At 24.9% G+C, this 26,613-nt stretch overlaps 1 non-coding gene across 1 annotated transcript; it reads left to right on the forward strand.

Annotated features, from left to right (window-relative positions):
* The first annotated feature begins 5,050 nt into the window (after positions 1-5,050).
* Positions 5,051-5,122, forward strand: TRNAP-AGG (transfer RNA proline (anticodon AGG)). The gene has a single exon. It is a non-coding gene; the product is annotated as a tRNA-Pro (tRNA).
* The last annotated feature ends 21,491 nt before the right edge of the window (positions 5,123-26,613 follow it).

Here is a 26,613-nt window from a genome sequence, read left to right on the forward strand (position 1 = left end):
ATCTTTTGACACCTTCCTCTGAGCTAGATATTAAATAGAATTATACATAAAAGGTCAATTAAATAGATAAATAAATTATATATAATATGATAAATTTACAGTGACAAATAAATCAAAAAACTAGGTATTAAAAAAAGACAGTAAATATGATAAATAAAAAGTTCATAAATAATCTATATTTAAAAATAAATTATATGAAAACGATCAATAAAATATATACTTAATTAAATATATAAATTCTAGATTTAAAGTGTAATTATATTTAAATGATTATTAAATAATCCGATATTATTTATTTAGCTTTACTCTTTTTAAATCTTGCCATATAAAACCTAAGCTCATCACCTTGCAAAATACGACCCGATACAAATCCTTCTTGACCAGGCCTAGAATTAATCACACCATACAAATTTCCCTTCTCTAAATTATCCACAAAAGTAGGATCAACTTTTTTTAAATAAGACAATCGTTCAGCTACCTTTTCTTTTAAGTCCTCAGCATTGGAAATCTTAACAATAGCACCCTTAGTCAATGTATTGGTTCTCATAAGTTCGGTATCTGAAGGATGATACATCACAGTCGTCATAGTACTTGTTAGTGAAACATTGTCTGATGCAAGAGTAAATTCGCCAGTATTTAGACGTAAGCCACGTTTCTTGATGTTTCCTCCTCTTACTCGTAAAGGCCTTACCCTCGTCTCCCCTATTTTGGTGTTAGATGGTTGTCTGGCCAAAGCAAACTTTCGTTTCTTGCGGTATATCCCTTTTTTTGCACCTGTCTTTGAACGTTTATGTCTATCACTTCGCTGCAGACCCATTTTGATGGGTTGAAAAAATATAAAATGAAGAATGTAAAAAATTTAATTTATAAAATTTTAGTGTAAATCGCTGATGTCAAGATTTAAAAAAATAATATTAAGGATATTCTGAATTAATTTATTTTAGACGAAACTATATATTATACAAAATGCAAGTAACTAATAAAAAAAAAGGAAAATATAGTAATATGTTTCTGTAAGAAGTATCTTTCGAACGGATTTTTATATGATAATTTCTCAAAAAATTGTGCCGTATTGTCTCTTCTACATTATTATGGTTTTTATTTAAATTTTCTAAATATGATGATTTTTATTTTTCATATATAAATATTTATTTAAATAAAACCTTTGAAAGCTCTATAAAAACCATTTATCCAACTATTGCGAATAATAATATTTAAAGCCAAAAATATTGGTTTCACATTTAAAGAGTAAAAAATAGAGTTTTTTTTTATTCCATCATTTGTGCATGTGTTTCTGCTTCATTAGAACATCCAACCCCTCGACATATTATTACAGTCATATTATCACTAATTTATATTTCTTGCATCATATTTATATAAAGTAAAATGAATATTTATAATCATACAGAATATTGTTTTTTGTCAAAAATTTTATAAAAACTCGAATAAATGTATTTATGGTGCAAGTTATAAAAACACAAAAGGTGTATTTATGGTGTAAGCTATAAAATGATGTTTATAAAAAAAACATAATTGTGTTGTTTATGAATGTGTTTTTTTGCGTTTAAAGTGCCATAATCAACGCTAATTAGTGTGTTAATCTGAAGAGTTAGTTATTTTTTTATTTAATCATGTATGCATATTTTCTTATAGACAAAGAACATTTCTTTACTGTTATACTCATTTTAAACAAATAAAAAATAAATTTAAATTTATTCATATTTTTTTATGAAAAATTTAGAACGCTTTGAAAGTGTTGCTAAAAATTCATAAAAAAAATATATCATTATTTTTTCAAGGCTATGCCATGTTATTTCTTGTGATTTTTGTTTGAAATGCCAGAATTTCAAATTAAAAGGAATATATGATTTCCTTCTTATTTTAATATAAAAACCATTGTTTTTTTTAACCAGCACGCTTTTAATATTTAATTTATTTTTTTGCCTCAAGATATCTTTTTTTGCGTTCTTCTTATAAAACATCTTTTTTTTGTGTTATTCTTCAAAAATTATAGTGAACATTTATTTTTGCCTAAAACCAGAAAAGAAATTATAAACATCTTAATTCAAATAATAAACAATAATATGTTACACCCATTTGAATCAATCATTATAGAATGTTCGTTTTTTTTTTAGAGATTTAGATAATATTTATTTATAAAGCTCAGTTTCTCTGTCTGATATTAGAATCTAAATCCAATTTAGCGTTTTTTTATGAATAAACGACATAAACCTTCAATAAAAATTATTTACGTAAATGTCAATTCAAAGTATATTTTTTCCGTTATTCATCAATAGATCATGAATAAATACATATTGTAAACTATATAAATGACGTTATGATGAATAAAGCTAATTTTGGATTACATAGATCGCAATATTTCATATGCATATAAAATGCAGAATGATATTTGAATCATTGAAATATCGAGTTAAAGGTTTTAGACGCACGTCAATCGGTTCAAGGTTTCCCTTACCCCCATGAAATAACTTTTGTACTTAAAAAAATATTTCACGTATAAAATAGAGATAATGCGTATATTTATCCCGATAAAGTGTTTTTAAAAATGCTTGTTTGCTTTTTTTTTTGATCGTACCAGTATTTTCTATATCTCTTACAGCTAAGCGGCATACATTACTTGTTTATAAATTTACCAATTTTTATCAATGTATTTGTATAAGAATAACTCGAACCCTAATCCTTCAAATCAAGATTTTTAATCGAATATTTACACATATAAACTATGGCCACATTTGTCTTCTTCAAAAATCTAGATTAAAACAAATGTATTTTTTTGTAGTTTATATATTTTTTAAATTCGAAAAAAAAAACAAATCAAATTTTTATAGATTTTGGTAGTGGGCATTTAAAGATAAAATATATGGTTTAAATAAAAAATAACTTTCTGTCAGTTTAAGTAGAATATAAAAATAAAAGAAACTTAATCATATAAATAAACAGCTATATATTATAAGGCCTAATAATTTGGATAGTTTTATCAAACTTAAGTAATCATAAAAAAAGAAGCCACAAAATAATAAATGTGATTTTTAGCTTTTTTAATATTTATATAATGAAAATAATATTTGCCTGCAGTATTTCTTTCGTGCATACTATAACAATTTCCAATAAAAAAATCATTGAAGTTTGATAGTGTTTTCTTAAAAGTTACTTGAACCATTTGTCTAAACAATATTTCAAAGCGTATATAAAGCTGAAAAAACGGTTTTTCCAAAAACATGCACTATTTGATAATTATATCTGTTTTTAACATTAGTAAAAATTAAAAAAAAAATAAAACTTACTTAATGCATGATATTGTTAATTTTTTGCGTGTATTTGCCTTAATAAAGGTAAAAGCGCCATAAATTGTGTTTTAAATAGCTTGAAAACCACTTAATTGAATTGTCGTTGACAATTAAAATATAATTATTTGCAATTTTTGAACATAAAAGCTATGTTTTTTGGAAGAAAATGGCGTTTTCAAACTTCTGTATTTTTAAAATTACATTTATTTGTAATTTCACTAAGATTAGAATATAAAAAAATAGCATATTTTCTCAAACATACCATCAAATAAATATTTTTTTTTGTGCATGTAATATAAATCATATCGCCTTATTTGACTTATATTTTTTCTTATGAATTTACGAATGTTATTTTCGGCATTCTACTTCTTTAATTGATATTTCCTTTTAAGAAAAATATTATAAAACATTTAGCTGCAAAAAGCATAAATTATGTTTAATTTATGTCATATCTACATTTAATAAGCATTTTATAAAACATATAATAGTATGAATGTCTGGTTTTATGTGAATAAATATTTTTTTTATTTTTATTTTTACATTTTCTTGAAATTACTGAAATTCATAGTTTTATTTAATGCAAAAAGCAGTATTTTCAAAATAAATAATTTTTTTTATAAAAAAGCCTCGTATAAACAGTAAAATCGAAAATTTATTTGCTGTAATACAGTATTTTTACAAATTTAATTTTGTTTAAGTAAAACTTGAGATTACCCTACAAATTATACTTAGTTAATACATATTTCAGCCATATGCCCTCAACAATATTCCTCAAAAAAAATATTTTTTCAAGACTTATTGATTCAAGTGTTTTCTTCAAATATATCGCTTGTAATAAATATTAATATAAGTTATTTAACATAAACTGCGAACTCATATCATTTGACAGAACAAGAGCAGTTGATGAAGATAGATGAGAGGAAGGCGTCTAAAGATGGATTAAGGATTCGTTAAATATTCCTAATAGGCCGTCATTATCACTGTAGATATAATTTATAGGAAGAAGAAACTTAGTACTTAATTATAAAAATTCAATATAATATAAAACACCGAGGTTGCATCATTATTATTTGCTTTTAGACATGTTTTTAGGTCACATAATTTTATAAACTAAATATAATGAACCCTAGAATATCAAAGAAAGCGAAAGCACATAAACATTAAAATAATAATGAAAAAAACTATGTGTTAATAACTCAAAAGGGCGATATTATATGAAATAAATAAAGGTGGTGTTATTCACAGAAGTACCTTATATATTGTTGTTCAAAAAAACACACAGGTTATGCGCTTAAATTTACATAAAAAGAAAATAAAACATTAAATCAAATTATAGTTTTGTTTAATTTTTCTTACCTTAGCTTTATTTTTAATTAATATTGACAATGTTTGATATTATCATATATCCATATTTTTTTGATTCTATTGGATACAATAACGTTCTCCATTTCAATACTCGGAGTTAAAAGCAGAATAAAATTACATTGCCTAGTTTTTAAAATTTTAGCATATTATATGGCATTATGTTGCATAAAAATCTACTTAAAGTAAATAGAATATTTCTAAATTCTTAAAAGATAAGAAAAGATCATTCAGTGATCAAATATCTGTTTTATACGAAAATCCTTATAAATTTGACAATATCAATTCCGCACATTTTGATGAAAATCTACAGTAAAACGAAAACATTATTATTGTTTATATTAAATAAATATATGTATTTTCACTTTAGAATTTTGCGAGGGTTTATGGTCTAGAGGTATGATTCGTGCTTAGGGTGCGCGCGGTCCTGGGTTCAATTCCCAGTAAACCCCTTTTGCCCTATATAGTCTCAATGTATCAGAATAGTCCATCATTAGACAAAATAAATTGGAGAAAATCTCTGTTAGTCCTATATCATAAAGTTTTAAATAAATTGACGTTTAAAATTGTATATCTTTAGTATGAAATAATTTATTCATTGCGAAATTTCTTGAATTGAAGTTTTTAAATCCAAATTTATGTATGTTCGTGTAAATTTAATAACCTCTGAAAATTCTATATATATTATGTACAGAAAAATAATATTGACAATTAATTAAAATCCATTATTTAAGGCCGATGTTGTTAAAAAAATTACCGTTTTATCCTAAAGTCTCTAAAATATTAATGCTAACAACGAATTTATAGCCATAGTATCACGTTTAGCTAGTTTTTTATTTTACATTTAGTTTTTCTGCTCTCAATTTCAGGTGTATTGAAAAAAAGACACATAAAAAATTTAAGCGCTTTTTAGAAACAGTCCACAAAACAGTTAATACAAGCCGAAAAAATACAAATTATCCCTGTTTAAAAACATAATTTAGCATCAAAATGTTACATCTGATATAAGGGTTAAATAAATAAAGGATATCGACTGATAAAACACCGTAAAGTAGATTTGAATGATATAATCTGCTAACGTAAAAATAGTAGCAGAATGATTTAAAATTTCTATAGAAATTGTCATGTTCTTGTATATTTAAAAAATTATAGTGTGTAGTTTTTATGAATAAATCTTCACTCTAGCCAGATGAAATTAGTTAAAAAAACTTAGAAAACCAAAGCTATATATTAACTAATATATTGGGCAATAAAATATTATTTGCTTCAAGAGATAATAATATCTACTTATTATATTCAGTAAGATTTAATTTATTATTTTAATTTTTTAGACTATATATGGGTCAAAATAACCTAAAAACCATGTGAATTTTATATGGATTCTGGTGTATTCATATTTTTTAGATAAAGGTTTTCATTATAATTCTTAAGATTAAATTAAAAATTATTTACAAGCCAAAAAGGATAATTTTTCTGTACAAAATCAATTGGGCTCTATTTAGAAGCATTATTTTCATTCCGACTCTACTGATTTTATTATAATCTTAAGATTATGGTAAATATTTTCATCTAAAGGATATAAATTTCATGTTAAAAACAATTTTTACTAGATTTATTTTATATTTTTATAAAAAAAAATATATAGGGCGAATCTATTTCCTCCGATGTTAATATTCTTATAATATAAATTAGAGAATATTCATTAATAGAAGCACAATGCACGGTTATATCGATATGTACCGTATTTGCGTTAAAAGGCTTATAGGAAGTTTTATTTCATTCCAGTCACAAATGGGTGCTTATGGGGATATTCAGGGATACTGGTTGATGTATAGAATTATTTTGATTTTTGTTGCTAAAAATACATTTATATTCAAGAAGCCGCAAAATATTAGAAAAAGAACTTTGGCACAAATTTATATATTTTTACGAGCCATAATTTTCTATATTTAAATTTCCGTTTTTTTTATTTTTTTATCGAGCGATTAAATCCTTATATTAACCTTAATTCATGCATCAAATCTCGTAAGTCAAAAAATTTTCGAAATATGATTTGTTTGTCCTGTATTTAATCACATCAAATATTATATACAGAAAATATATGTACAGCTGTTGAAATCACATATTTTCAGGGTTTCCATTTATGCCCTGTAAAACTCATATATAATGATATAGTTTTATTATTTTATTATTTCCTTGCATAATTAAATAAATTACTTTTTAAGTTGATTTAAACTACTGAAAATTCATTCTTTTTTTCATTTTCTATTAAACTTACAAATACCCAAATAATATTTCTAAAAAAAATCATTCGAAGGCAGTAATAACTGAACTATAATCACATTCTCTCCTTGATATACTTTTAAAGTGTGCCCATCCTGTTTTTTAAAAAAAATTGCAGTGATCTGGCCCGATATCGAAAATTGAGCACATTTATGATCTGAAGCCTCATCATTTTTTTAACTTCCACTCTGAGTAAAGTATGGGGCTAAATATGATCGTGATGAGTTCGAAAAATCAATAAAAAATCAGCTCTTTTAATTAAAAATTATAAACCGCAGCTTTAAGTACAGACTATCTATCGAAAATTTCATTTTTTTCATTTATGTTATTGTAATGGCTTCATAAGATTTAATAAGTTTTTATAACGCTTCTTGATTGAATTTATTTTCGAGTTTTATAAGGTCTATTTTTTTTTAATTTTGATTATGTTGGTGATAAGGTATAATTTCTGATTGCAGTATCTAGAAAATTTATCTTATGTAGTATTAACGAGAATTAAGACACTGTTTTGTCTAAAAGATATAATGATTGTACATACTAAAGAAGGGTATCTATAGATATCAAAAGTCAAATCTGATACCCTATAGCGCTTTTAGGACATTTTCGTCAATGTAATTAATATAGAAACATCCTCATTCTCCTAAAAAGATGTTTCTTCTATTAAAAAGTATTGTTTAAAGTTGACTTTGAATCATTGACATATAAAATTATATAATTTCGTTTTTTAGATTCTATAATATTTTTTAAGTTTTAAAGTGATTTGTGGTGTTTTATTAGCATGCTATTTTTTTAAACAAATACTGAAATATTTTGAATAGGAAATTTCATAAGAATTTTTATTTATAAATTTTAGCCATAATATAAACCACAGAACCAGTGCACTTATAAATTTTTAAATATATATGGTTTATTTTTTTTTAGATAGATTTTTGGTTTCTTGTATTTTTAATTGTCACAATCCTTTATTGATTTGGATTTAAAGAAAATCATTTTTTTTTGATTGTATTTAATTCAATATTAATGCCAAAAATTTATTTAAGCATATAGATTGATATGATATGATATCAAAGAATTAAGCCTGCTGAAAGGTCTTTCTAAAAATCTTCTGGTGCGCATCACATTTTACATTGACCTCTGAAGAGATCATCATAGTTGCTGAAAACCTTTTACATATGAATTGGATTTTTTTAAGGCAATAGATGCGACATAAGTATAAAATTAGATGGTTTTAAATCATTATATTGTTCGTAAATTATAGTGGTTTGATGCATATACAGTAAATAAAACGAAAAAAAAATTGGCCGCAAACAAAGGAAAAAAACAATTTTAAGGTTTCAATGATATTAAAAAGAATAAATAGAGAATAAAAATGTCAAAAACGATTGCTATTCTTACCATGTATAGTACTTAAAAGTATTCCAAGATTGAAATAAAATTAAATACAAATTGTATGATTTTATGGTTCAAATTTTCAATAATCCATGATTCTTTTTATTGATTCAGAAAAATTATATATCCTTATAATATCTTAAACATAAAAAAACAGCTTTAAGCATGCAAAACTTCAAAAATTCCTATATAAAAACAGATAATATAACTAGAAACAGATCTTTTTGATGAAATTCTTCATATGAAGAAGAAACAAAATTGAAAAATTTTTTCTCTAGCTGTAGCCATTTCCATACCATGTTTTATTGATAATTTTTTATGCAAAATACAGTTAAAAAGCTTGTTAATTTATAAATAGGTATTTTAGTATGCCTTTAAATGCGCTATTTTTCTGATGTAAAAACTGAGGAGGATAAAAATATGAATTTAATTTTAACAAGAATACAATATTCTTTTTGTAAATACCAAGATCACATCTCAAAAACACCTTTTCTTCTACTTAGCTTAGATTTTTGCAACAATATAACTAAAAATAATTACTTTCGTGGCCTCTGATTCTTACTATTTCTTAATTAAGTTTATAATAATAAGCTTAAACACAAAATTTTTATATAAAATAGGGTCTGTATAGTTATTCATTGGTATAAATTTTTTAATAGTTAAATTACGATTTGAGTCAAGCCGCTGCGATCAAGTAATTTATAAGATCTACGTAGTATATGATATATTGTCCTTTCGCACGTATCTCCGAAAAAAATTTCTTTAAGTATCATTATTTATTGATAATTGTAAAGCTCATAGATTACCGGGAAAAAATTCGGCCACCAAGTAATTTTCTATTTTAGAAAAATAACCATTTTTTTAGCAGAAATAATTTATTTAACAGATTTAAATTCCGATGGTCATAAATCAACACCTTGAAATTTTTACATGATGCATAAATATAAAATAATAAGTTTATGCTTTACAATGGCTTAATACATAATTAAAAAGGAATATCCTCTCGGAAAACATTGCATAATTTTATATTACACTATACTTTTAGTTTTTATTTGATTTAATATTAAATTATGCAAGAATATGTTTGTTTATCGATTATATAAGCAAAGATTATGTCTAATTATCTATTCTAAACATAAAAGATATATTTTTCTGTAATCTATTTTATAGTCTATAGCTCATTCAGTGTTATTTTTTGTTTTAAATTTTTTTATTTCAATTTTCAAGCCTTTTAATTTATTTTATAAATAAAAAATGTATAATAAAATTACACTTAAATCATTTTCATGAACTGAAGAACAATTCCTCATTTCATTTCTTAAAAGGAATAAATGGCGTGAGGAAATGGGATATTCTTCTTATTTTTACAGCCAAAGGCATTTCTTTTTCACAGTATTTCTCGTTCATTTGACATATTCATAAGAGTTACTATAATGGATTTCGAAAGTCGAGAGTGAGATTCACGGTAAGCTTATAACAATAATTTCTTTTGCATCCATATATCCCTTTTATAGCCCCGGAAATATCGTCAAAGCCTCTAATTCATTGTGAATTATTATTATTTTTAAAAATCTTTCTATTTATTTTATTTCTTAAACCAGTGTGATCAATATATTTATCATATTAAAATCATGAAACCATTGCTCATACAAACGTAAATTTTTTATAGGTTTCAAAGTGATACCATGCAAAATAGTATTAATCATAATACCTTTTCTAAAATGAATTTTAGCATATTAAAAATGTACAAAATCTCCTACTTATGCTTAAACTCTAGTTTACGTGTTGCACTGTTCATGTTATTAAATTTTTATCGTTGACTTAAAAATTTCTTCTAGCTTCTTATCTTTATTAATTTTTTTAATGTATATTTTTATTGCCTAAAGTATCAAAATATTTTAATTGTCTAATATGAGAAAAACGTTTAAAGCCACATTTTCTATATTCAAACAACTTTCATTATATTTTCATACAGGAAGCAGTCATTCACATTTAAATAAAAAAGATATACAGTATAGATAATACCTTATTTTGTACCTTTTCGCATAACAAGAATTATTCAAGCATATTTAGTAATAGAACTCAAATGATTGCCTATATTTATATATTATGTAAAGCCAGCTATCGAGAAGTCTAATTTTTGAATTTTTATATATGCACATTAGCCAAAACGTATCAGAAAACCATAAAATTGTGAAAATAATATTGGGCTCGAAAAATAAACTTTTAACTTACAGGTTAACTTCAGCGAATTATACTAAATTATTAATTGTTTTAAAAGATAAAAAACTCGCAATTACCGTGAATTTCCTTTACACAGACATAAAAATATAATACATTAATGATTCCAGCAATATTTTTATCATAATGTTGATAAAAATAACTTAATAATAAGAAATATTTGCAAAAAAAATGGAAAATAACCTAACGTTAACCGAACAATAAACGATTACAATAAAGGCTTAAAATTCAAACCAGATGGATTTTTATCTGATAAATAACTTGATTAAGTATAACTCGATTTCTAACAAATAAAATAATAAAAAAAACACATTATAATAATTAATGACTACCCGATCAAGTTATTTCTGCCAAATATTTCACCATGTCTACAATTTTACATTGTATCTAATTTTAATTATCTTTTATTTATTTTAGAAAGATTTCAGCCGAACAAACAAAGCTGAAAAATAAAAGATCGCAATATAATATATATAATACATGTATGATTTACTCACGATAGTATTTTTGTATTTGAATAGTCGTTCTAAGTATTTTTAAAACAATGGATAAAGGGGTAAATACACGTAAAATTGAAAGCAAATAAGATTTTTGGAAAATAAAACCTACATGTTAGAAATAAATGATTTAAATAGGCACAAGTCTTAGTGTTAGCATATAATATTTTTAAGAATTTCTAAAATCAGTACAAATATTAAAAAATATTAAGTATTTACATGATATATAACCGCGTATTATATAAAAAATGATAGTTTTAACCATAGAAACAGAAAACGCTACTTATTGGAGTTACATGGCTTTATGAATAGTTTTTGCAGTGAATAGGCTGGCAAATCATGGTAATAATTTTACCGTGTGTTTCAAAGCCACTTTGAAGACAAAAATGCCACTGAAGTGCGCCATCTTTGAATTAATAAATAGGATACTGATATTTGAGAATACACCGATAAAATGTTAACAAAGCAAAAAAATGAAATAGACAATATCATATATTTTATATGAATTTCTTTTCTGGCCATTTGCACTAAATGCACTCTCATTTTAGCACTTAAATGCCATAAAAACACTTGGAAATATAGTTTTATATAAGATTGTTATTTTTTTGTATATAAATCTCGATTTTTGTAATGGGATAAATATATCAAAGCCAACGCCAATAATATAAAAATAAAATTCTCAAATTTTTATCACTAACAACACGTTTTCTCATAAAATTTCAAATAATTACTCGTGTTTTTTTATATTAAAAAGCTTATATTTATAAAAAAATCAAGTATACAAAGTTAAATTCATATTGATTGGGTAATAATATTGACGCTATCAAATATGATGCCTGCCTTTGTTTTTTCACGTATGAATAGCGAGATCAGTTTCGACGAATTTAAAATAAGATACTTGTTTGGGCACCACGAATTAAAAGACATAAATAATAGACATTGTCCACAATAATACTATAATCGTTTTATATATAAAATTTTGTTTATAAAACAGCACACATGCTTCATTAAACATTTATATTTAACTTCGGTATCTGCATATTTGAATAGCCTAAAATATGCCTATCTCCCACCATCACATTTTCCATAAATTTAGTAAAGATTGGATAGAAATCTCTGGATACAAAAACAAGAGCTAGCTACATTTTCATATTTTACACCATACGATTTACATTTTGCAGGAAATATTTTACGGATAATTAGTAAGCTAAAGATATCTAAGATACAATTTTTTGAAACAAAACCAGTCGTGTATTTATTAAAAAACAGAAAATGCCTTCATATTTAATTTTACAGACGTACCAGATAGTTATCGTTATGGACACCTGAGCATCACTAAATATCCACCTTATGAAATTTTCGAACATAGGACTAAGATGTTTCAACCCAAATAAAATCATATAATGTGCGATTTTTCTAGTAAAAATCGTCAAAATTTGTATTTTCAACAGTGTATTGTGTTAGATAGAAAAATCAAAACATATAATACTGAAAATATTTTTATTCCATTGCTTTTCGTAGAATTCATGTGTAGGTTTTTTTCAATCTATTTTAGAATTCGAATTATAGTGTTCAGGCTTCTTTATAATACGTCAAAATATTGACAGTGTCTAATATTCGCTCTTGATGTAAATTTTGAATTGAAGGTAAAAAATAAATTTGTACAAATAAAAAAAAATCTTAAATGTGATTAATTGAAAACATTCTATATAATTTTATAAATTCTATTATATTTAGCAAATGTGTTCAGGGATAAAAATACGCTTTTTTTAGATTTTTTATAATAAAATATAAATTAAATGGTCATATTCCATAATTATATGTTTTACGCAACTTAAATAGTTCTTTAGCATATTATCAAGCATCTATAGCCCATTTAATATAAAATATTTTCAATCCTTTTTTTCAAAAATAATTTACAACCATTGTAAGAAAATAATTATGTTGCACAATTTGTTAAACTTACCTTTATTATCTAATAGTTGATATAAATCAGTACGATTTATCAAATCCACTAAGCACTTTATATTACAAAAAAGAACACCCCTATTTATTGACAAAAAGAAAAAAATTCATACTGTTCTAGAAAAATTAGTTTCGACATTTCTCTTTCGCCTTCTTTTTTAAAATTCATCATGATTTTGATATCATATTTTGAAGAAATAGCAAAATTATAATTTTGGCTAGTTTTTTATATAAAAAATAAAAATCAAGATAAATATGTTTAAAAACGGTTATTACAATATTCATATATAATTTCGGAATATTTACAAAAAATTTAAATTACTCTACATTTCATTATGCTGCACAATTCTTATTTTTCAAGTATGACTAAAATTTATTTATAATTAATCATCAATACAGTATTTTATTATTAGGGATCTGAAAAACTCAAACTCATAGACTTAAGAAAATACAAAATTATGTTAAAAACCTTAAACAAAAAATAAATAAATGTAAAAACATTACTTCTACTAATTCATACAAAACGTTTGCTTTAATTTTTTGTATAAGTTAGAACTTGAATTTATTGACGCTTGGATTATTTTCTTTATAATAGAGCGGAATTAATATTGCGAAGATGAATGTAAAATATAGATTCATTTTTATTTTGGTAAAAATTTTATCATATGATTATTTATTGTTTTGCTAAAATCATATAAATATCATTGTAAACTCTCTATATGCACCAAGCGAATTCTCGATGGCATAATTCAGTCACATTTTTATCATTGTGTTTTTGATATTAAGATAAATTACAATAATTATATAATGTGTATTCCAAATATATTGTTTTTTTTTGTATTAGAAAAACGTTCAATAGTTTAATTATGTTAAATGTGCGGTGATTTGCAATGGAAAATAATATTTTTGTTGTTTAAGTTTATAAAAAAAGCACGTAGTTCTAAAGAAATATTTTCGTTTGTATAGACTTTTTTTTGATATAAATGTGATTTTTTTTTCGAATGCATATGTGAGTTCATTCATGCAATAAGTTTTTTATGTATTTGAACCTTTTTAATTTTTTTGCGATATAAATGTCTACATTTTTCGTATTATCAGAGGGATTTATTCCGCACGACATATCATAAAATATATCCCCATTTTTTTCATTTTTTTCAATGCAGCATCCATTTCTTACATTTATATCTTGTAAAGTTCATATATTTTTACATATATATTTATACTATAACTATCTTTGGTGGATTCAAAGATCATCAACAATACTAGATGGTTTGGTAGCTTATGCATTATCATGCAAAAAGGTATTTATGGGCCGAACTTACTAGATTTGAAAACATTCATATAGATATATCTAAAAATTAAATCATCGTATCTTCTGTGTGTGAAAATTATACAAACATAGATAAATATATTTTTTGACTGTTATTTATGTATTATTAGGAATTTTCTTATCACGAATATTTTTAAAGATTATAGAATATAATTTATTTGAAATATTTTATGATATATTGAAGTAATTTAATTAAAGTTTGAAAAAAATAATAATTTAATTTTTAAGACCTATAAATATTTTTTGGATAATTATTTTCTTTGGAATTGCAAATATATCAACTAAGGTCTGGATTTTATTTTTTATAAATTTAATTTAATATGAAATAAAAATAATATCTTAGAAGTTATAGATAATACGAATATGTACTATAAACCCTGAAAAGTAATGTATGTGAAATATAATTTGATTATAAATTCCGTAATAATAAATTATTTACAAGAACTGATTCTTTTATAGAACACCAACTGGCAAATCCATATAAAATAAATGATTAATAATATTAGAATATCCCTGCTTGCAATTAATCATAATATATGTTGTGTGTTCTAGAGACAATAAGCCAATTTCTCAGCTTCATATCAATTTAAAATTAAAATCAATCTACACAAAAATACTTGGAAATTTTTTTTTAACCTTGTTTCTAGTTAAACCTAAAATATCAAATAATTATTGTTTGGTTGATTTTTAAAATCCAGATTCTGCATTTATATATATAATTATGGATTACATAATGCAAAGGCTCTATATTAGATTTTAAACAATAAAAAATAATACAATTGGGGAAATTAAAAGAAGTAATTTTGGGTAAAAGCAGTTTCAAAAAGTAAAAATTTTGGGGTTTGGATTATTTTAGATGCAAATTTTTATATGCCAAAACCGGCAAATAATAGCAGACTATTTGAGAAAATATATGTCTATTTTAAGCTGCCGATCAGGTTATAAATAAAATATTAAAATATTAAAACATAAAAAAATATATCAAAAATTATAGAATAAATCCATATATTCAAAATTTGTAATTCCAAATTCACTTTTTACCCCATAGTTTGTTGTAAGCACAAAAAAATGAAAATAAGAAATTGTGATAATCTATTATTTATATTTGATTTTATCTTTATATTGAGTAAAAGTATATTAATTCCCATTTTTTCTGTTTAGAATTGGAACATCTTGCTTTATTAAAGCCTACTCAACTTTAAAGTATTCTTAATTCGTATGCTTTCCGCTATTTTAATCAATAAGAAATCATAATGATATATCTTTAGTCGATCTACAAAATATTTATTTGAAAATTCTTTTTTTTATAAATAGCCGAAAAAAAAAATTTATCCACATTTACATATTCCATAAAATCCAAATACAAAAATTAGATATCTATCGAATTAAACAGTATTAAACATTTTTTTGTTCTTCCGATTTTTCAATCATAACAAGTGCCAAAAAATCATATAACGATCTTAAATAAAATATTTACGCCTACCAAACTTTCTCACATAAAAAATCCAAAATAATTTTTGTTACTCGATCTCATCGAAGATATTTATTATTTTTGCTGAATGCTGCAGATATTAAAAAAAACGAATTAATTTTTAGATATACCTAAGACTTTACTGACAAAAAAGTTTCTCACTTTAGAATAACAAAAGGCTTGATTTGAGGATTTGCATAAAATCTAATTTAGAACCTTCAAAATTTTGCCCAGAAATTTTCTTCTTGCCTGGATTGTGTTTTTTTTGCTTGTTTATAGTATCTATATGCTTTTATTGTAATAAGACATTAGTTATAATATCCGAACATGCTCTATTTTTTTATTCCAATTTTTTTGAATATCATAACCTATTCCACATCGGTCGACATAATCAATTATTTCATTTTCTAGAGCAGTATAAATTTGACATAAATGATTTCCTGTAAAGGTTAAATAATTTAGCAGTGAAAACCTAATATAGATACAAAAAAAAGGAAAGGCTATTATAATTCCATCTTATAATACAATCCATTAGAATTAATGTGAATACTATATTTTAAAAGTTGATATGGCAGGGAGATGGAAATATTCGACCCAGAATCATCATTTTAAATCCTGAAAGTTCGAATCTTCGACACGCAAGGGTATGATAAAACATAACTGTTAACTATTTCCGTTTAGCTACAATGAATATAGATATACCATTAGGCTGAGCGACAGTAAGAGAACAGGGCCTTCGATTTTGAACATACACTTGATTTTGGAGCTAATACAAACTTATATTGATTCTAGAAAGCCAGTGTAGGTGGTCAAAGCCAGCCATATTGGCATTAAGGGATGTTTTTCTGTAGCGGTTGTCCGGTTGGCTGATCAATCAGGAACATCTTTCATGAAAATTTTTACTTAATGAATTTTCTTTACATTATAAAATAAGTTAAAAATATTGTCCAATCTTTAATACACAGTTAATTTTTTTAAATTGATTCGGGATTTACAGTTATAATACCAACAAGGTGATATGGTAACCGCTTTTGGGAAACATTACCATTATAGTAAAGGTGGGTTTCACTTAAGCGATATTAAATTTAAGTTGTAGCAGAATCAAGTGTTTGATCTCTGTGATGGCTTTCTTATATTTCCGTTCAAATTATCGCGTTAGATTTATATTATCCATCTAATCGTTATCGCATTGAAATATTTTTAATTCTATAGTGCCCTTGCGCGAGAAGGAATCGAATTCTCTTTATCTAAATTGTAGATTCAGGGTCCAATATTTCCACCACTCAACCGAGACCACTTAAAAATAATTGGTGGCATACAAATATTTTTTATTTATGGGTTAAGTTTCTTTTTTAAAATTCCATCATCTGTGGTCAGGTCAGCCCATTGGGAATATTTCACAACTCCTTGATACATCTTTTGACACCTTCCCCTGATCTATTTTTATCAACTGGTCTTCTTCTGTCAAATATGATGAATTCAAGTGTCTTGAATAATTGGTGGCATAATATTTACAAATATGAGATATTCTGTAACGGATTCACATAAAATATTCGTATTTGCAACTAGGCATATAATACAAATAAGTAAAATGGAATATTAAAATATACACTATCATTTAGTATCCGTCATAAATTGTGACAGATGGTTACAAATTACCATAAATCGTATATTAAAGAGTTAGGAATTCCAAAGTAAGCAGAAGCACAAAAGATAGGATTGAGAAATAAATTTGAACTAATATGTCTGAAAAGCAGAGGTGAATAAAAAAGATTGTTTTTATGACAGGTGAAAAAATTGTCAGCTAAATATGTTCTAAAGAGCATTCTGAAGTTAGCTTATACAAGATTTTGTGGCAAGAAATCAAAGTAACCTATATTTAATATTATGGAAATTTATAACCCTGGATTTAAATATATAATTTATTCAAATTGTAACTCCTTTTCTTTGATATTAGCTTCGAATCTTGATTGAATGTCTTCTAAAACCTTTCGATCATTTTCATTGTCTATAAAACTCACGGCAATTCCATTGGTCTCGAATCTTCCTGCTCTTCCAACTCTATGCAAATAAGTATCTGAGGACTCGGCCATATCATAATTTACCACTAAATTAACATCTTGAACATCAATGCCTCTTGCAAGTAGATTAGTAGTAACAAGAATTCTACTCTTCATATTTTTAAAATCATTAAATCTTTCCATTCTCATTTTTACATTCATTCCCGAATGGATATCAATACTGGGGAAAGCCACGCTTTTTAAAGACTCACAAAGTTTCGATGCTCGATTCTTATCACGAACAAAGATTACCATTTGAGAAAATTCAGTCTCGTCGATCAAAGCGGAAAGAGCCGAAAATTTAACAGTATCAATATTTAAAGATTCTTTCCCTTCAATTTTCTTACCAATATCAACAAATTGCTGATCAATTCCTCTCAACCTAAGTTTTTTTTCTTCATCAATACAAGCAACAAACGGGTCTCGAAGAAATAAAAGACAGGTATCTTTTATTTCTTGATTTAAAGTTGCTGTAAACATCATGGTTTGTTTAGAAACAGGCGTATAATACATGATTTTTTGTAAAGCGTGTCTCATCTTCAAATCACTCATAATATGATCAACTTCATCAACAATAAAATGCTTTACTTCTGAAAAGTTTATATTTCCTCTCTCAAGAAGATCAATGGTTCTTCCAGGAGTTCCTATAAAAATTGTTGGTGGATTGGTTTGTATTTCTTGCTCCGAAATATTAAAAGGCAATCCTCCATAAAACTCACCAACAGAAACCATATCGTTGAAATGTGTAAGAAACCGTGAGTACTCATTTTTTACCTGTACTGCCATTTCTTTTGTGTGCACTATTACAACTACAGTCACTGATTTTTTACAAGGAAGTTGAAGCTGTTGCAAAGTACTAAGAACAAATACGGCTGTTTTTCCTGTACCTGACTTTGCTTGTGAAAGAATATCAATTCCTAGAATTGCTTTCGGGATACATAGCTGTTGTACTTCTGATGGATGCTCGAATTGAACATCCGATATCGACTGACTTAATTGCTCACGAAGAAGAAAGTCCTTGAAATAAGAGGTTGTGTTTAGTTCTGAGGATATTGACTTCGTTTTCGCTTGCTCGTGTTTTTCTTGGTCTTCATAACTTACAAGATCGGATGCGTTTGTCATGGACTATGGGGCGTTAAAAATTTTTAAATTTAATTAAGAAAAACGGGTTTAATATTTTAAGAAAGTTTAATAACAATTCTAGAAATTTAAGCATAACAAATTAAGATTATTATTTGCTATTTCATAAAAGATAATTAATAATTCTAGAAATTTAAGATTAACAAATTTATTTTATTCTTAACGTAATTCCGTGAAATCTTATCAACAATTTTATAAATTTAAGCTTAGCCAATTTATATTATTATTTAGTAATTTCATAAAAGATTAATAAGCATTATAGAAATTTAAGATTAACAAATTTGGTTTATTATTAACATAATTTCATGTAAGATGATCAGCAATTTTATAAATTTAAGCTTAACCAATTTATATTATTATTTAGTAATTTCATTAAAGATCAATAAGCATTATATAAATTTAAGCTTAATAAATTTAGATTAATTTAAGATATTTATTTATGGGAACCTTGGGATTGAGAAAAACCCTTGAATTAATAAGTCTCGAAAGAAGGTGGGGTATTGAAGAAGACTTTGGAGAGGAGAAGATAGCCGAAAGTATAAATACGCTGTGCGTACAGAGAATCAAGCAACCTGTGCCTGAGAACAAAAACTAAAATTACGACTAATAATATGGCCCATAAATAAAAAATAATAGAGATTTTAGTATATATTGGTATAACTAAATTTATTCTTTTATGGTAATAATTTAAATTTCTCATTGGTATTTGAAGTTTCACTTAAAATATGTTAATAAAAAAATTAATTATTGTATTTAGTGTATTTAGAAGGAGAATATAATAATTTGTATTTATTTTATAACAATGATCCTAAAGAAAAAATATTTTCATCTAGATATGTAGTGTTTTCACATATATTTGATTTTAAACAAATTTATGAATAGCTTAGTAACAAAATACGTTGTATAATAAATAAAAATTATGATTCTGAAAAACATTTAACGATAATTTTTATAAAAAAGCGTAATTTTAGAATTCATAATCCTAATAATGGAGAATTTTTTATTTAGATAGAATGCAATATAATGAAAATATTGCGATAATCTCACTATGAAAACAACTACATGAGACAATTGTATATTTCAATACTTTACATTCCACTAATTTTACCTTTTTTATAGTGGGTAAATGATATATTTAGTGGGAAAAAAATATCAAATTAATTTTTTTAATAGATGGCATTTACTAAGTTTTTTAAAACTATTGGAGATATAAAAACCAATTAAAATTATAATTGATCAAAATCTTGTATGAAAGAACAAGAAAAAAATTTAGACCTGGCATTTATGAATTTAGATGTCTTATATGCGATAAAAAAACTTCAAGTCAGAAATGTCCCATTTATGCAAGACCCGATCTGTTTACAAGAATTTTTTATGAATAAAACGTTATTTTTATTATAAAAGTAACTAGAAATTCCAATAAACACATTCATAAGTCTTCAGTCATCATTAAATAACATAAAAAACCCAAGAAAGGCGTGAAGGAAATTCCAAACAGATTCCGTGGCTGTTCTAGGAGAGATAAACATATGGTTTAAATCAATGAACTATTATTCATCAATAAAAACATAATAGAGGGCCAATCAAGCGTGTTAGATGGTCTCTTAAATATATTTTTAGGGTTATTTGAAACCTTGTAATTTATAATATCGAGGGGGAAAAGAACAGAGCCATTAAAATTATACTCAAAAACTAATTCAGAAAACACACGTATAAATTCATGGTCTCTATATGGTTAAAAATTGCCCAGTGGTTATTTATTTTTTATTCATTTATCAACATATTCGATTTTTAGGTATTTAATCTTGTTGAAGTAAAACTTCAGAATTATCTTAGGATTAGTTTTTGCTTCTTCTTCTTTCACCTTGTACCGTATAAATCTTCTTCAGTTCAAAGTCTTCTTTCCATACTTAGTGGTGTAAGTGTCTTCCTCAATCCTATTGTCTGTACCATGCTTACGCTTTCGATTGCATTACTAATTCTTTATTAGCCGAATTTTGGTATCTGAAATTACGCTATCTCAAGTCATGAAACATGGCATCAAGCGTTTAATATAAGTATTCATCGGGAACAATAATAAAAACTTAATAAATCCTGAAAACGGAGGACATATATAGTTTATCGAGTAATCATCGTCAAACTTGAGATATATTAAGTATAATTGACTAGAAGATGTCGATTGATGAACCTTATATATGACTTTCGCTTTAAAGCTAAACTTAAAAATTATAATCCAAACGTTTTTAATAAATTTTTAAAAACTTTATGATTCAATTATTTTGGCACACTTGTGATATACTTTGCACCTTTTAAAATTCATTTGATCGTTTATATATATTTTTTATTTTGCCTCGGTTCTTATACTTTCCCGTCAAATTAAAAATTTACCCCGATAATACAAATAAGTCTACCAGTAAAATTTTTGACAGACAAACAGAACGAAAAGTATGGTATAATTATAAGTATTTTACGTATAAACTAACAAAAAAGAAATCTTATAGATTTTCTAAAAAGTAGAATAATAAAAAAAATCATAGTCGAATTTACTATTATTTATAAATGTTAGTTTCTATTGCTTCTAGATAGTAAGATTTTTACGCATAGGAACCTAAATATACTGCTACATATCTCTATGGATCTCCTCCAGCACTTCTTGCCACCTATAATCACCGTGGATTAGGCCCTTTCTCATGTGCATAAGTCATTATGTGGAGGGTATGAGATTCTGTCTTCTGTTCATCGCTAAGGTATACAAGCTACGACTACATTTACACTCATCTATATCCTTACTGAAAGGTATAGGATCCTTTCACATAATGGAGGCACAGTTCAACGGCTAACACAGCAACCATATATTTCACAATGCTTTATGGTTTATTACTGGCTACCCCCTTTAGTTATTTTTCTTTAGAGTGAATTTGTTGGTGAATTAGTGGGGTGGTATATAGTACAACCCGCAACTACTCATAAAAGCACAGACTTGTAAAACACTTAACCATACCACATCCGGAAACCAATAATATATAATATTAATTATAAAAAGTGAATAGATATAAACGTTTGAGTATTATACGTTATCAGAGTAATTAAAAATATATAAATCGCTCAAATGATATCAATGGATATTTTTGAAAAATTAAGCATTGAATGAATGCAATTAAATATATCTATACAATGATTTTTGATACTTTGGTGACATATGATTAAACTTTTTTGTATTTGAGAATATCATCTAATATTGGTTATAAATGGTAAAAAGGCTTGTGAAAGCTAATAAAATTCAAAATTCAAATCGTTCTTAAGATAAATTACGAGAACAATAGAAGTTTTTGATATATCTACGGCTGAATAATGATCCTTTCTCTTATGATATATACATTTTAAAAATACATATTAATTAGATACATAAGAATATAGATAAAAAGGTTTTAATAGACAAATTACAAATCTACTTACATGAAATAGAAGTTTAAAATTATCAATTCGCCCAGAAAAATATATTTTATTGAATCTGGACAACATATTGTTCATTAAATCTTAAACCCAGAGAACCCTCATCCCAATATGGCTGTCTTATATTATAAAAATAGTACATAATCTATTATTTTTCCCGAACCCGATCCGCGATATTTAATATTTTTCAAAGTCCAATAAGATTTATTGCATGTTAATCTTCTATCGTAGATAATGTATGTACATTTTGCATGGTTTTATCAGATCAAGTATACTGTGAATAATTTTATATTTCCGAAAACATAAAAAAACTATGCTATCATGCGATAATTTTGAGTTTTTGTACCCGCTAAAAAGGTGCATTTTTTGGTAATTTTATAGTGCGTAGGTTATATGGGTTTCTTTCTACTATGAGGTTACGTAAGTTCAATCATTATTTATCAATTAACGCTTTATTTCAGTGAATCATCTTTTTAGGTAATCTTATTTGATTAAACCGTTGTTTAAATATATTTTATAATTTTTTTTAAAAGTCAATAATCACATTAACAACTTCTACTAAATACAAAAGGATCTATTACCCATTATTTTATATCCTTGATTTCACAAGAAAATACATACGCGATCCGATGAGGCAAAAAAACTCCGAAATATTTGAGCAAACATATATAAATACGTGTTTTAAACCAATTAAAATGAGTAAATAAATACGAAAGAAGTATGAAGTAAGTTTTATATGTATCTTTTGCATTCATAAATAGCCGCTTTGAATTCATTAATGGCATATAGATGTCTCATTGTTGCTTACACATTGTAAAGATACATAAATAGTAGATAATTTTATTTAATTTACCTATATATCTCAAGATAATTGCTTATTTAATTTTTTTATACAATAATATTTTAAATAACAAAAAGTATGATTTTAGTGATGTTTTAGTGGGACTACTCGCATAATCTCAAATTTTTTTTATAAAATCTAAAAACCTCAGAAGACTTTAATGCAAACATTTGTTTAAAATTTCGGATTAGCAGTCTTTAATGAGTGAAAGAAAATAAAATATTAATTACAAAAAATTATATAATATCCATGCCTTTAAAATTTGCTTTTTAGGATGCACAAACCGCAAAAATAATGATGAAAAATATTAGTTTATTTGTCATGTTAAAGATTTTAGAACTTAAAATCTGGTCTAATGTTTTTTTTGGAGCATCCATAAAATAATGTGTTATTTTAAAACGATATGATCACTTCAATAAGAAAAAGAGTAATGGAAAAGAAAAAAATAAGAAAAAGCACAAAATAAACACATGCGACTATCTATAACAACTTGGTGAGATATTCTATTATTTAAATAGGCATAAAAAAAGATTGAAAAGTAGAAAAGTTATGTAAAAAAATTAAAAAAAAAATACATAAAAATGTGGTAACAGTGTTCATAAATAGAATCAATTTCCTATTAAATGGTGTAAAAATTGAATTTTAATGATTTATATAATTATTGCAAAACTAAAATACAGGTTTCAAATAATTCCCAAATATAGTGCTGAAACAAATATAAATGAATTATAAAATTCTCTTATTTATATTCTATATCATCTTTACTGTTAGTATACAACCATTTACAAAACATTTCCGTAAGTTACTAAAGTTTACTCTTCTTCTATATATAGGATGCAACTATCAAAACACCTTTTTCATGGTTAAAGTATTTTTTTATATATAAAGTTATTTTTATTTTGCGAAGCTTTTCCTACTTAATTTTAAATTATAAATCAATTTATTTACAAAGAATAATAGAACTATATATAGAAAACTATGCTCAGATTTTACTATACAAATATAATTTATAAATTGAGATTCAGTCAATATAGAAGAATGTCAATAAATTAGTAAATTCTATCTATTAATATATATTCGTTTCTGATGTGCTCTAATTTTTATCATATATTTTTAAGTATTATGCTTATAAGTGACAAACACGATTTAATAAGGTTTTTATCTGTTAAATAAAAATAAATAAAGGGTGTTTTTGAAAATCCCTTCCTTTGTATCTTTAACTTAAGAAAAATTATCAGACGAAAACAATCTTAGACTTGTAAAATACAGCTCTTATTTTAATTGGAGCAACATGTCAATTTAAAAACATCTATTTATGAAAAGTTATTTTACAGGAATTCATTAATTATAAATATATAAATGAATCTGATGTGTATGTAAAACCAATTGCGCCACTACTTTTAATTCGGATCAAAATTTACTACACAAAATAATTATTTCTTTATTAATGTATATATTAGGGATTTTTTGTGATTTTAACTTTAAATGTAGAACTTATCATTGCTATTTTAACTTAAACGAGACAACTTTGTAGGTAAATTTCAATCAGAAATAGATTTTGTGAAACATGAAATTTTATTTTCCTGAAATTAATTCTAAAATAATATTCAAATTTCATAATATTAATTTGACATTAAAATAATTTAAAATTTATCATATTTTATTGATTCTAACCTAAAAAAACCAAGTTTCTATTTATGTTAATGTAAACATTTTACTATTTTATCAATATTTATAAAACAAAAACTCATCCTACAGCATTATCCATAAAATACCAGAGAACCCAAAATAATTTAGCTTAATTTTATTATATTTTACATTTCACCTCATAAAATGCCAAAATCTAACGGTATTAACTATATATAAAAAAAAATATTTTTAAGATAAGAATCATACACTTAGAGATGTTTTAGTAGAGGGTAAAAAATCAATTTATATATTTTTTTAAAATAAGTATATCGTAAAAAATAGAAGCGAGCATACAACTTCAGTGCATATAATTTATATAAAACTGATAATTTGCCTTTGGTGATTATTTATTGTTATGTTTTCGCCTATAATAAAGTTAAAAAAACATCAAATTTATAATTTTTTTATATGATGAAGATAAGTTTTTTTATGAAACTAGGACTTGTTTTTATATCAACGATTTATAAGCTTTGTTCAAATATTATATGTACCGCATGTATATACTTAGATATAATTTACTTTCGGTTATAGCTGAGCATTAAAAAAATTACAGAATAAATATTATTTCAGAATTGTTTAAGTATTCACAGCTTAATAACAATGGCAAAAATTATTATACACATTGTGACAGTTAGTTTTCTTTTTTTAACATCATCTAAATTGAAAATCCAATAAACAGCACCGATAGAACTAGGGTGTTTAAATATCCTTTCCCCTATATATTAAAATAAAAAAGCACATTTGAAAATACGAAAATTTTAAGATCATCAAGGTGGTATATTTTATTTCATATTAAAAATTAAATATTATTTAGGGAAATGTGCAGTATAAATGCGATCTAAATAAAAAATAATCTTTTTATATATTTTAGGTGTTAAAAGAGCATTGTAAATATTTAAAATGTCTATATGTGCGTAAACCAACGTTTTACTAAAATATTTGAAATAGACGTTTATTACAAGAATTAAAAATAACTTGATCTAAATTTTATAATAAATATTTTATTTTATAACCTCGTAATGAATATAAACAAGTAATACTCGATCTTGGATAATTATTTAAATTAATTTTATCACAAAATTATTTGGTAAAAAAAAACTAGATAAATACAAAAAGTCCAATACGATTTCTATAAAGGAAGTAATCAATTAAGGAAAAATACTGCAAATACGCTAAACTGCAAATTAAATTGTAAGACTCAACCAATATAAAGTAAAAAATTTTATAAATACGCCAACATCAGCAAAACTATATGCTCTGTATGATATTAAAAGAAAAATAATCTGATTTAGCTTGAATTGTTTGTTTCCGGATATTATTAATACGATGAAATAGATAATTAATATCGAACCTACCATATTTAATATATATAATAATACTTAATACGTGTATTTTTATTTTCTTATTCGCTTTTATTTTAAAAAGGATGCAACATAATAAAAACATGTGCCCTTTAGATCATTTTATAAGAAATTAAACAAATTACATTTAATATTACTAAAATTTCTTACATGATTTCATTTATGAATTATTTAGTTTTAACATGCCTTTTCAAAGATAAGTTTAATATTAAAATATAATGGC

Source organism: Rhyacophila brunnea, unplaced genomic scaffold (genome assembly GCF_057557595.1).
Source record: "Rhyacophila brunnea isolate RB1 unplaced genomic scaffold, BYU_Rbru_1.0 scaffold_73, whole genome shotgun sequence".
NCBI lineage: Eukaryota > Metazoa > Arthropoda > Insecta > Trichoptera > Rhyacophilidae > Rhyacophila > Rhyacophila brunnea.